This window comes from Balaenoptera ricei, chromosome 10 (assembly GCF_028023285.1).
Source record: "Balaenoptera ricei isolate mBalRic1 chromosome 10, mBalRic1.hap2, whole genome shotgun sequence".
Classification (NCBI taxonomy): Eukaryota; Metazoa; Chordata; class Mammalia; order Artiodactyla; family Balaenopteridae; genus Balaenoptera; species Balaenoptera ricei.
The window spans coordinates 83,258,064-83,270,219 of NC_082648.1; the positions used below are offsets into that span (position 1 = coordinate 83,258,064).

At 42.8% G+C, this 12,156-nt stretch overlaps 1 long non-coding RNA gene across 2 annotated transcripts in view; it reads right to left on the reverse strand.

Annotated features, from left to right (window-relative positions):
- The window catches only part of LOC132372660 (uncharacterized), a 520,205-nt gene that overhangs the window by 102,215 nt on the left and 405,834 nt on the right, over positions 1-12,156 (reverse strand). The window contains exon 5 of one of the 2 annotated variants that reach the window (XR_009505220.1): positions 4,986-5,132. The exons of the other annotated variant lie outside the window; for it this stretch is intronic. This is a non-coding gene — a long non-coding RNA (uncharacterized LOC132372660). The remainder of the gene's footprint in view (positions 1-4,985; positions 5,133-12,156) is intronic. 2 annotated transcript variants of the gene reach the window in all.

Genomic DNA, 12,156 nt, shown 5'->3' on the forward strand with positions numbered 1-12,156 from the left:
CATCTCCATGGGAAGGTAGAATGACTAGAATGCATGCATTCATTCATCCAACAAATATTGATTAAGCAAGTTCCAGGTACTGAGCTTGATGTTGCAGATATGACAATCAGCAAGAGAAAAACTTCCCCTTACCACCTTTCCAGACACACACACCTGAGCTTACATTGTCCAGTTGTATGAAATTTGAGCAAAAATGAACATAAAGTCAACAGTATTTGTATTCAACTGTCAATTATTAGCAAAGAAGGGAGTCAGTGTCTGCCTTATAGAAACCAGAATGTTAGCACCGAGAGAAAAAATGAGGACCATCTCTTTGTTAGGAGAGGTGATGAAACAGGATCAGAAAGCTTAAAGGTTTCACATGGGTATTTGAGTGGTAAAGTCAAAACTTGAACTCAGACTCTACTCTTCATCTGCAGCTTCTGCACCACCCCACAAGGCCTCCTTCTCCCAACCCCCACCATCCATGTTTGCTTCAGAGAAAGAGAAAGTCTAATTTCTGAATGATGGCTACATAGATTACATCACGATGTAGTTAATGACAAAAGCAAGACTTCAATACATGCATACTTTAAATAACGCATTAGGCTTATCACTGCTGATATCTTTAATTATGCCAAGGCAAAACTGGAGACAATCTAATGGGAAATACAGATTACTTGTTAAAATTATTAACAGAGTTAATGTGCTTACATTTGTTTACGTGTACTGGAATCAGCTCAGATATTTGACTGCAATGACAATATGTGTAAAGATCAATTAAAAGTCATAGAGATGAGATATTGGATTTCCAGACCCTAATAGGATTTCATCTTCACTTGCTATATTATGTTATACAATTATAATTGAGCTTCCATCAAACCACAGAATCTGTCACCTCACCAATTTATTTTCCAAGCACTAATGAAACTTATTTCCTGCTGAGAATGCTTTTAAAAGCATAACCCTGAGGAAGAGAGGTGACACAAGAGATGATAGGCTTCTATTTACTTAGCAAACCTAGGTAAAAACTTGGACATAGGTAAAGTGAGTTTGACAGTTTTAGGAGGGTCCTCAGCAGCCATTTGTTCATATTATAAAGAGCACCTAAGTTCTTTCAAAAAGAATTGTAAACAACACGTACAACTCATGCTCACTTTAAGCCCTGATATCAGATTGATTCTCTGCCTCTTTATTGTAAGGTAGTCAAGCTAAAGACAGAATTGATAAAATATTTTCCTCTGGATCTTTCTTAATTATTTTTCCCAAATTAATATCATGCATTGAATTATAAAACAAACGTCTCTGTAAAAGAACTTAGTGAGGCTACTTTCACTTGATAAAATGAAAATTCTTTCCAATTTTGTTCAGAGAAGCGAAGACAATATCTAGAGGCCATAGTGTAGTACAGCTGTAAGATGACAAACATCTGGAATGACAGAACAATGATACTCTTTGGAGAGACTTAAAGCTCCTATAATAATAATCTTGTGCTCTTCATACTGACTTGTGATTGTACAGCGACGAGTGAGATGGACAGATTCCCCTGGCTGGCAGGGAGTGTAATTCATTAGAATCATTTATTTACAGACAGCCATGAGGGACAACAGAGATCATGTGATGTGGACCTCAACAGGCAAACCCCTGCCTGACAGATGTATGGCCAGATCCACCTGAACATATCCAGGAATGAGGCATTCACCTCACTGAAACAATCGCCAGACAATTGCCAGAAAGTTCTTCCTCGTGCCTTGCTGATATCTGCCTCTTTGTAACTTTAACCCTACCCTCTGAAGCCCCACAGTGCAGTTCAGGTCAAGAAGTACTTCCTCTGTACCCACGTGTACCCAACAGACACAGCAGACAGCAGGAGCTCAGCTGCCCTTTTCTTCAGCAGCCCCAGCTCCTCTTCCTCACCCCTGGGTCTGTGATGGAGAACACTTGGACTGGGACACACTCCCCAATTCTACGATGCAGTGCATGAGTCCAGAGAACACCTACACTCATTTTCTTTGGACATACAATATTTTAATAGATGCACTCTTGACTAGTCACTTGGAGACAATAAATTTAATCAAAACATTTTGTAAGCGATGTTATACTAAATATTTGAAAATCTCTCTCACGTATCCTCTTCACTCTACCTCTCCTGACTAAATATGCTCAATTCTCTTAATGAATTTATTCTCCGTCCTCTAAGAGAGAGTTTCCTGAGGGTATCCCGGTCTCCCCTCACACCCAATCAGTCACCAAGTCCTGCTAATAGTACCTCTTTTAAAGCTCTTCATCCCAAACTCCCACCCTGCTGCAGGCCACTGCCATCCCTCAGCAGGTGACGGCAGCAGCTTCCCATGCATCTCTGTGCCTCCATCCTTGCTCCCTTCCAATTACTGCTTTAGACCATCATCAGTGATCTTTCCAAAATATTAATCTCACCATGCCACACCCCTGCTGAAAACCCTCGGTAGCTCCCAACTGCTCTGAAGTCCAAACCCTTTATCTTCTCTAACATAAACACTTTATAATCTGATCTCTTCTTAACTTCTCTCTTATCTCTCTCCAGTCTCCCCCTTGGAAATCTTAGCCGCAGGCAAAGAAAACTCCTTTCAGTTTCTACAACATGCTACATTCTATCATCTCGCCTCCAGGCCTTTGCCCATGTTGTTTCCTGTACATGAAACATTCTCTCCTAAATCTTCACCAACAACCCCTTCTCCCAGCTAATGCAGGCTTCCAGTCTTACATTGCCCTTCCTCAAGGACATCTTCTCGGACACTTAGGACACCCAGCCATGCGTTCCCACGGGACCTTGCAATTCCCCGGGCCTCATGCTCATCACACGTTTGTTCATTACTTATTCTATTGCCTCTCTTCCTCTCTAAAACATCAGCTCTCTGACGGCAAAGCCCATGCCGTCTTGTTTACCATTGCATGGTGCCTGGTACACAGCACATGGCTATAAATATTTTTGAAGGAAGAGGAAGAAAGGAGGGACAGGGGACAAGGACAGCTCTGAAGACAGACTCTTGCCTTCCTCACCATTTTGCCCAAGTCTGACTCTGGCGACTTCCTATACCTTTATTGAACTACCATTCTTTAAAATCGGATTGTCAGCAAGAATTCGAGTGTTATCTATTGAATTGCAGCAGAGCTCAATTCCCCAGACGTGCACTGTTCAGGTTTGGTTTATCCTTCTCTCTCTTTTAACCTGTTATCCAAAGCATCATCAGAAAAGATGATGCTGATAAGTGACGGTTCTATTTGCCTTAAAATTTTCCCTTCAAGGCATGGATGTAGGTATGCTTTCAGAGGCTGCTGAAAATATCATACTTCATGGAGGGAGGGGGAACATACTGGTTTTACCATATTTCTATGGTGAACTTGCAATGCTGAAGTGGTGTGGGATACATTGTCCTGGAAATTGCTCTCAGGCCTCCAGTGACTTGGATGGATTCGGGATGAGGACTGGGAGATTTATGGTTACGACTGCAGTTTAAACCCATAAACCACAAATGCATATCTGACTGGAAATAAAAAGGAACTGAGTGTTACATCCTCCTAAGCGGATTCTTCCATAGAGTAATGTTGGAGAGGAATCTAGCCCCGAGTGCTTAACTTTGCAATTCAGAAGAGTTGTGACTTAGCTTCCCTTATATAACATGGGCAGCTTTTCATTATGTTTATTTGATGCAGTGTTATTGAGGCAATATTTCATATGAATAATTCATTTCTACTCCAACTTTATCTAGCAAAGTCAAAAGCAGAATCCGAAATTTCAAAACAGATCAAAGAGTTCCTTAAATAAATTGGAAATGCCTTGAGTTGCCTGCTTTCTAAATCTCCCTGTCTTGTCTATGCATTAAGCAAGTACTTACTATGGGCGGTTAGATACCAAAATTATTAAATGTTCACAGCTCTCCCTGCATTTTCTTCGGCAAAGATGAATTTTAGTGCTCCAGTTTTGCACCGTTTCTTCTTGTTCTTATCCAGAAATTGAGTTCCATGAGAGCAAATCACATCCAAGTAATTTTTTTTTACATATTTTTAACTCTGGTTGTACGTGCCTGACTTTCTGAGGCCATCTCAGCCCTGATTACCTTCTGTTCACTGGCCAGCCTGATGAACACAGCGGGCAGGCTGGGGTGAATAAAACAGAGCAATTACATTTGGACGCTCAAGACTGCCAGCTGCCTGCGGACGCCTCACCACAGCCTCCCCACTGGGGTTAGCCTCCTTGCGGGTCTTACCAAGCCATGCAAGAAAGCCGCCCTTCAAAATGACTGACATCCGAAGACTTGCCCAGGCTTTATCCAGCCACGAGAGGTGCAAACAAGAATGGAGCAATCAGAGAGGAAAATTTACAACGGAGGGAAAAAAAGTACTCAGAATCACTGAATCATACCTAAGTGTACTTTTTTTTTTTTTTTTAATGCCTTTAGGTCAATAGGAAAAAAATTAAAATAACTAAAAGATCTCTTCAAACCATCAAAGAATGCTCACTTCTTAGATGACTGTGTTAGAAAGGGCCTCAGGGGCAGTCATCTGGCCATCTTGTTGTGTCCCAGAGGAAGACCATGTTTCCTGGCTGGGGCAGGTAAGCATTTGGGGAAGAGCGTGATGGAGACAAAGAAGTACAACAAACACAGGCATCAGAAAACTCTAACTTCCAATCGTAACTCAGCCACTTACCAGCTAGGAGGCCTTAGGCAACTTGATATACATTTCTAGATCTGTGTAATACAGGAATAATACTACTTACTTTATGAGATGTTATTGGAAAACATAAATAAGTTGATATTTGTAGAGTGTCTAGTACATAGTAGGAAATGGCAACTCATTCAGTAATCTGGATTAAGTGTCTACTCTTCAGATTTATGTAGAGATATTCTGGAGGTGTTTACTGTTGCCTCAGTAGCACCGTGTGTTGAAGCTGAGTAAAAATATCTGCTACAAACATAGCCCCTTAGTCACTTGATCTCTGGAGTAGATATTGTTTAGTTGCTTACCCAATAGCCAGATCTACCCGCTGCTTCCTCTGGGTGGAGCCTGTTTCCATGATGGAGGCTCAAAATGCCACATACTCATTTCCCATCACGCCTTGTGGCTACGCATAAATGAGAGTTGCTGGGAACTTCTGGGAAGGAGTGTCTTCCCTGATAAAAGAAAGAAGAATGTGAGGAGAAAACCCTTTCCCATTCTCCAATCTTTCTGTCACATAAGGATATCCTTCAAGCTGCTGCAGCCACCTTAAATCTTGAGGAAACAGCCGAAACAGACTCTGACCTTACTCATTAACATCACAGAGCCATTGAACTAACCCACAAATGACCTAGCACCACTCTCCTTGTCATGTGAGATAATGAAGTACTTTCCTCATTTAAAATATAGCCCCTCTCATTATTTATAACTGAACAATACTGCCCTTATTTCCTTTTCCTCCTCCAGGGCATCAAGAGACTCTTTCCATTTTACGTTTGAGCATTTGAGCAGGAGTATGCAGAAGTTATTAAACAGGAGTTTATCTTTATGAATAATGCTAATTAATTTTCCAGAGAAGTTGGGTAACTCATCCAATGTCACACAGCCAAGAGCAGAGAAGAATTGGAACTCAAGTCTATGTGACTCAAAGGCCAGTCTTTTCAGAACACTGCTACTACATACACGTAGCTGTTAGCCATTCCAAGAAGAAATTTTTTTTTTTTTTTTTTTTAAATCTCAGTATAAGGGCAAGGACGTTCAGTTCTGCAGACTCTTTTTTTTTTTTTTTTAAACTTTTGGGTTTATTTATTTTATTTATTTATTTATTTATTTATTTATGGCTGTGTTGGGTCTTCGTTTCTGTGCGAGGGCTTTCTCTAGTTGTGGCAAGCGGAGGCCACTCTTCATCGCGGTGCGCGGGCCTCTCACTATCGTGGCCTCTCTTGTTGCGGAGCACAGGCTCCAGACGCGCAGGCTCAGTAACTGTGGCTCACGGGCCTAGGTGCTCCGCGGCATGTGGGATCTTCCCAGACCAGGGCTCGAACCCGTGTCCCCTGCATTGGCAGGCAGATTCTCAACCACTGCGCCACCAGGGAAGCCCAAGAAGAAATATTTTAAGTAGGTAAAGTTCCCTTTCCTTTTCTACCTCTCCTTTCAGTTTCTATTCTGCATAATTCCAAATCTCCCAAAGTTTCACCTCCTTAAGCAAACTCATGTTGTGAAATTTCCCCTTCTTTGTCCTCCTTCTTATCAAAATGTCCCTGTTCTGGGTTCCATTTCCTCACGAAGCCAATATGCCTAAAAAGTTAAAGCTAGATAATAAGTAAATTTCTTTAACGGGATCCTAGTTTGGAGAGTGCCTTCAACGGAAGTTTTCAATGCCCTAGTGGACACAAAGGGCTGGTTCAACCAACAGGAGTTAGCTGGGGGTATGGAGCATGATTAGAATCCGTTTATTCCTTAAGCAGGTACTTATTAAGCACCTCACTTACTATGCCAACAGTATGCTAGATGCTAGGAATATAGCACTAAACAAAACAAACAAATTCCCTCCCTTCATGAAATTTAAACTCTAGTTGAGGAGAGAGAATTTAAAAATAAATATGTAATATTTCAAGTGGTGAAAACTGCTCTAAAGAAAAATAAAGCAGGCTAACAAGAAGAGATTGGTGGGGGTAGACTGTCTCATTAAGAGTGAGCAGGACACACCATACAAAGAAAAGGACGTAAATGTTAATAATATGACAATATAAAATTCATGGAAAAGTACAATGGGAGAGGAAAGTGAAGAAAACTACAAGAAAGCTACTACCCTCTTCTTATAAAGTAGGACATCAAGAAATAACTGCTAAAACTGGATTGAACACAAAAGGGAAAATTAACCATATTACTTAAAGTTACAAAGATGATCAGTAGAAAAACTAAAAAATCCTGGAGAAGAAAGGATAGGAGAAGGGATATTTTAAGAGAGCTAAATCCTCATTTTTCATTTCTAGAAGTCAATAGAAACTGCTTAATTGGGAAAATAGGTGTTATCTCACTTGCTAACTTTCACTGATCAGTGGTAGCTGCCTGGGGCTCTCCTGAGTAGAACTCCATACACAAGACCAGCTCTTTCAGAAAGTAGACTGTAATCAATTAATTAGTGCCGTCGGTCAAGGGGGCAGAAAGGATCAATGACAGCCCACAGTCCAAGAACTGTCATCTCCATCTGGAGCAACACCAAGGCATTTGGATCTGGGGCGGCCCAGGGCAAGGCGAGAGCAAGAGCAGCAGTAAGAACAGGTTACACCGGACCACAGAGAGAGAAGGAGGGTGGTAAGGGGGTTCGCGGTATGATGGGTTCTTAGGTCATACTTTTCGTTTTGATGGACAACATTCTGAAATGTACAAGGGAGATAAACTGTAGAGAAGACTGACAGAAAAGAGTTAGCTTTACATCACTAATATAAGAATTAGGTGTGTTGGGCTTCAAACCCTGCCTTTCCGAAGTCTTAGAGAAGAAGTTAAGTAACGGAGTTTCTAAGACAGGTGCCTTCCTTGGCTGGATTGTATCCAGTGACTCTTTTAAAGTCAGTGAAATGTATTTTGGGTATTGTAAACCTTCAGTGGAGAAAACTTACTGTTGATCCAATGAAGCCCTCCCTGCCGTACCAATTACCTAAACAGAGGATGCCAAAATACCAGGGTCCCAGCTGTACCATCACGCCAAATCCTGGGAACACAAACAAAGCTTGAAATCTTGTCTCTAATTAAATCATGTGGTGCCTGGTGACTCTGCTGGCCTCCTACTCAGCAGAAAATCATGTGAAACTCTGAGCAGGCTCCCTTGGTGGCTAATGTCTCTAATAAAGACACAACCCCCAGCCTGTCTGTGCTCCCCAGGACTGGCACCAAATGAAGAGGACAGCAACACTTGCGGTTATCAAAAGGGCACGATCAGAAAGCTGCCTACTCACTAAACACAGCAACAGTGAAGCTTCACAACACTTCAGTACTCTAAGTCCATCTCCACCTCGGTGAGAAACACCCAGAGAGGTGACTATTGCAAAGAGCCCTACACTAGAGTTCTCATTCACACCCCAGCTCTGATACGTTTACTAACTTGTTCAACCTATATTCTGCCCAATCCTATGCTAGATGATAGATGACCCAGTGTCTCCCACTCCAGTACCCCAGGCTCCATCAGTATCTGGGGCACCTCACTTTACAGTATTAATTCCTAGGCATAAATTGTTTCCAGTGTGGACAGACAGGCTGCCTCTGTGCTGAGGGTCCCATTGCCCATGAGGAATGATTAGAGAAGCCCTGCCTCCAAACACCTCTCCCACTTGGTCCAGGAACTTAAAGTTAGACGCTTATCCCTTTAGATTCCTTATTAAATGCCCCTATAGCAATGGTGCTGCACAGTTATCAGCCATTAACACCTTAGCATGATATGTTCCCAGAGGAGAGCCTACTGTGTGCCTTAAATAGACTCTATAAACCTCAAAGTACTCCAGCAGGGTCTAACCATTCAATACACACACACACACACACACACACACACAGATTTTTTTTGAGGACCTACTATGTGCAGGGCATTTGTGCTCAGGTGGAAGATGGTTTGGCATGTCATAACTAAAGGTAAATCACGTATGGCCCTGAGCACCATCTAGTAGGAGTGATAAGATACATACATACATAAATATAATACAGTGTACAGTGAATTTATTGCCATGACAAATGTACATAGTATTATGTTTGGGATGTAGTTGCGCTAGAGACCAAGCTAGGACCTAGTCATTCATTCAACACTTATTTATAGAGCACAAATGGGCTCACTCATATGAGAGACTGCAGGACCACAGACTTTAATGTCAGAAAAAAAACAGGGTATGTGTGGGATGCGTACGCAAGTGAGGGGTAAAGAAGGAAAATATGGAGAGACTCATAAGACTATCAGTTTGGGGTAGGATGATGGGAAAGGGGGGAAATGGGATATAAAATTAGAAAAATCAAGAGGTGACAGATCATGGAAGATTTTGTATGTCACACTAGAGAGTTCTAACCTTATTCTATGGTCAATAGAAACTGGGGGGCTATAGAAATTTTAGGGCTGGAAATTGACATAATCAAGACTCTGCTTTCTACAGATTAACCTGGCAACAACATGTGGAAGCAACTGAACTAAAGATAAATAAGGTAGGAGACCAGTGAGGAAATTACTGAGTGCTCAGAGAAAGAGGGAATAAGGGCATGAGCTGAACATTTGACAGTGGAAACAGAGAGGAGGATAAATGCCGGCATTATTGGGTTCTGAAATAGCCATCATAAGCTCCTTAAGCCCAAGTCTTGGGTCATATTTCTACCGAGCATACCACGTAGTACCTGGCACAGAGTAGGCACAGGATAAATGTCAGAGGTAGGTAAATGGATGGATGAGGGAGAGGGAGGAATTAAAGATGGCGATGCTTGGGGCTAGATGTCTGGCACCACCTTTGGAACAGGTTTGGGAAAATGACCATGATGGATCCATGTTGTTGACTGAGGGAAATAAGAGATCAGAAAATACCTGGATCATGGGGTTTGGGGACAGCACAAGGGACCTGGGATTTTGACAGGAGAAAGGCAGAAGGCAGGAAAGGAGAACAGCAAGGGGCTGATTCTAGGCTGCCTCTCAGAACAGGGGGTGCAGACTTGATGCCCCATGGGTTCAGGGGGTGGCTGACCCCTCCGAGGACTGTCAGGCAAAAAGGAGGTTGATAAGCATTGCAGCAGGATAAGTGCTGGCATTAGGCACTGGTTACAAATACAGGATTTGCACTCAGAGAGAATTCTGACAGGCCTGTGCAGGAATCCTGATTATACCACTTACTTAACCAGGTCATGTTATTAGAAATATCCAGGTCTTGATTTGTTCATTGATAAATAGAGATAATCTTACCAAATAGGGTTATTCAGGGGATGGAAGAGATAGCAGCTGTCCACCAAAAATGCTCACTCTCTGAAACTTGCACAGTCTGAGTTACTACTGGGAGGAAACCACCCAGCCAGACAGCTGCATAACCCAGTCCCCCTTGTGGCCAAGTATTCCATGTGTTGGACAAGAGAATGTGAGCAGAAAAAACACATGCCTCTTCGGGCCAGGACTTTTTAAGGAGCAGGTAAACCTTCTCTACTCACTTTTCCCCAGCTAAGTGCTAGAGGCGGAGGATCCCAGGTCCTGGAGGACGTGCAGCAGCCCCACGGACAAGGCCTTCATAGCAAACCATCGTGTGGAGGAAAGCTGCCCTGGGACCAGAGCTCCAGCAACAGAGGGCCCTGTGGACAAGAAATAGCCTCTTTGGTGTCGAAACACTGCAATTTTGTGATTTATTTGTGATGGCAGGACACCTCATGCTAACAGATGCAGCAAGGATTACAGGATAAGTAAGAGATAAAGCATGTAGCACTCTATCTACTCATGGTAAGTACTCAATAAATGGTAGCCAGAAAAACAAAAGTTAGAAGAAGAAGAAAAAAGAAAGAAATAGAACTTGTGACAATGAGCAAAGAGGATGGTTCTAGGGAGCTCTGAGATCTGTGGGGTCTGGCAGCTCTTTCTTTTGTTTGGGGCCTGAAGCAAGGTCTTAACCAAGTAGAAGTGAAGATACTTTTGAGAATCCAAAGAGAGGGACACTTTCACAGGAATGAATGAATGAATGATAGTTCATGGGCCTCCTGAACCCTATCTTTGTACAAAACACACACACACACACACACACCACACACATACACACACACACTTCCCCCCAGCCCCAACTGATGCGCACACACGCTTATCCATCTCCCCACCCCCAAGCCAGGTTAAATTCTTTGGCTTGGAATTTGGAGCTGCTGACAACCTCCTACCTCCTCACCCTAGAGCCCATCTGCCAGGCCTGTGACAGGCAGAATAATGGCCCCTTGAAAGATGTCCATATCCCAATTGCCAGAACCTGTGAATATGTCACCTCACCTGGCAAAAGGGATCTTGCGGATTGATTAAGCTAAGAATCTTGAAATGAGATTATCCTGGATTATCCAGGTGGGCCCAATGTCATCACAAAGGTCCTTATAAGTGAAAGAGAAGGTCAGAGTGAGAGAGAAAATGTGACAATGGTAACAAGGTCAGAGAATCAGAGATTTGAAGACACTATGCTGCAGGCTTTGAAGAGGCAGGAAGGAGCCACCAGCCAAGGAATACAGGTGGCCTCCAAAAGCTGGAAAAGGTGAGGAAACAGATTCTCCTCTGGAGCCTCCAGAAGGAACCAGCCTACCAACAAACAGCCTGACTTTAGCCCCGTGAAATGGATTTGAGACTTCTGACTTCCAGAAATGGAAGATAAGAAATATGTGGAGATTTGTTACAGCAGCAGTAGGAAACTAATACACCTCCCCAGAACCAGTCCCCATGACCCTGCTGCTGGGCTCCTCCCTGCCTTGGCTTGCTACACTCTCCACACAGAGATAAGAGGCCACTGGGTTCTCAAAGCTTAGTCCCTAGAGCACAGAAGCAAGGCCCTCTGCTGATGGGCAGAGCCTCTTCACAGCACCGCTGTCCAACTCTGTGATCCAGCCATTATCCATCACGAGCCAAACCAACCATGACGGCACACTAGATAACTACCAGCTCTATTAACTGGGAAATGACTTCGCGGCAACCTAAAGGATTTCACAGTCAGCAGATTACTAATCCATTACTGGGAAGGCTTTACACTTTTTCTCAAGTTCTTCACGAGGTAGTCAATTAGGCAGCGGGTGTCATAAGATAATATTATTTTTATTGAAACTTCTATATCCGCTAGATTTGTTTCGTGCGTTAAACAATATAATGGGTGAGTTTCCGAATTCACTTCATATTTTAAAAGATGATAATGAGCACATAATGGCACCTAGACCCACATAAAACCTCCTCAGGTGGAATCAGGCCCTCTCTATCCCCCTACCATGGCTAAAACAGGGTTGGCAAGGTAGGAGAAGGTTACAGGATGAATTTCATGCCCTGAAATTCATATGTTGAAGTCCTAAACTCAGTACCTCAGAACCTCAGAATGTGACTGTATTTGGAGATAGGGTCTTCAAAGAGATAACTAAGTTAAAATGAGGTCACTAGGGTGGGCTTTAATCCAACATGACAGGTATCCTTGAAATAAGAGGAAATTAGGACACAGACACGCCCAGAAGGAAAACCACGTG